The sequence below is a fragment of the Pteropus vampyrus genome, unplaced genomic scaffold, assembly GCF_000151845.1.
Source record: "Pteropus vampyrus isolate Shadow unplaced genomic scaffold, Pvam_2.0 Scaffold42, whole genome shotgun sequence".
In the NCBI taxonomy this organism is placed as follows: Eukaryota; Metazoa; Chordata; class Mammalia; order Chiroptera; family Pteropodidae; genus Pteropus; species Pteropus vampyrus.
In genome coordinates, this window is record NW_011888823.1 from 6,284,456 (window position 1) to 6,286,323 (window position 1,868).

Sequence of the window (1,868 nt, forward strand, 5' to 3'; positions counted from 1 at the left end):
CTTGTTTTTATTCTACTTCAAATTGCTGCTCTTAAGGCCTTTAATTCATGAAGCCCAAATATTTCCCTTGAGAAGTGAGCTTACTCAGATGTTTGTTTCCTTCTGAATAGATTTATATTTTTAAAGATGTATGAACATTTAAGGACACATTATAGAAACAGGAAATATATACACCCAGGATACTTTTGATAAGAATTTTAGCTGTTTTCTGTTGCCCTTTAAGAAACAAGTTGCCCAGAGGACTTTAGCAATAGGAAGCTAAAATGATTAGCATTATCTCACAAGAAGATTAAAGAGGGTAGAGGAAAGCATTAGCACATATTATAAAATAATGGAAAACTAGGTTAGACCTTTCAGCAGACTGGATTGTTGTACTTTGAGGGGCAACTCTGAGACCTACTAATGCATTTCCACAATGACTGCCCATCAACACTGCATTTCTATTCTTTTGCTGAGATCAAGGGCAGCTTGTGTTCTTGATAAAGATGTCAGGCTTGGACATAAGTTGTTATTTTTTAAAATATATCTTATTGAAAGAAAGATCTTACATAGCTATTGGCATCATTACCAATATTTTGCTTTGCTTATTTGTAATGTGTGCAGAGGTGATGCAGAAAAGGAGCTTCTTTCCTACGCATTGTCACTTGACTGCCTTCAGTTACAATAAAAAATAGTAATGATTTAAGTAAATATTATTTATTCAACAAAAATTTACTGACAGCCTCCTTTGGGTCAGGCGCTGTGTAGGCCCTGGGACACAACATGTTTCCAATACGTCAAGGATGCTTTTTATAATCCAGTGAGGGAGATAGACAACAGTGAAATAATCACATGCAAAAATGTAAATTGTGACAATAATAAGTGCCATCAAGGTCATAAGCACAGTGCTATGAATGTTAGATTAGAAGTTTTTAAGGAAGTGACAAAAAGAAAAAAAAGGCCGAGGAGCTATAAACTTGGAGAGGATAGAAAGTGTGCGCAAGGTCTTGGCCCTGGGATGGGAGTGAGCATGGCGAAAAGAAGTTGGGAAGAGGATGGCATGAAGGCAGGCATCAGAGCATAGTAGGTTTTGACCATATTAGGTTTGTGGACCATTAAGGAGTTCTGTCTTTTTCCTAAACCAATAGGCATTCAAGGACTTAAAAAAGTGTGTGTGTGCGTGTGTGTGTGTGTGTGTGTGTGTGTGTGTGACATCTTTACATATATGCTTTGTAAAGATCATTGTGGGTGCAATCCGGAGAATGGTTTGGAAAGGCAAGGGTGGATTATACAATGCTGATCAAACCTTACTGAGAATAGTTACATGAAAACAGCATTTAATTTATAAGAGAATAAAGCTGTAAAGAATGTCAAGAAATTTAATTCGATATTCTCCTTTCAGATCAGTGGATGTTGCAAACTTTCAGGACAAATGACTTTATAAAGTCTCCAAGAGGAGAAAAATCTACCATAACTCTTGAGAACAGATACTGACATTTGACTTTATTATGGAGGACCCCATCTCGCTGTTTTAAAATGCTATGCCTCTTATTGGATAACCTTCACAATAACATGGAGAAGCAAGTTGGCATCATAATTTTGATTTTATAGACATAGAGTTAGAGAATTTAGGTGCAGAGATTAGTAGCACATCGTAGATCATGAAAAAAATTTAGTAGCAGTGCTAATTGGTGACTTTTTTCCCAACCTTCTAGTTCTCCGATTTGTCCAGGTGACCTTGCATTCAACAGAAATGTCCCGAAGCACTTAAAGTTGGACAAAAGTCAAGTGTAATGTTTTAAACTTGTTGGGCGTCTCCCTAAAGTTATTATAAGCATGAGGCTATACCTTCAGCCTAAATTATTACTGTTTATTTACACATTATGTAC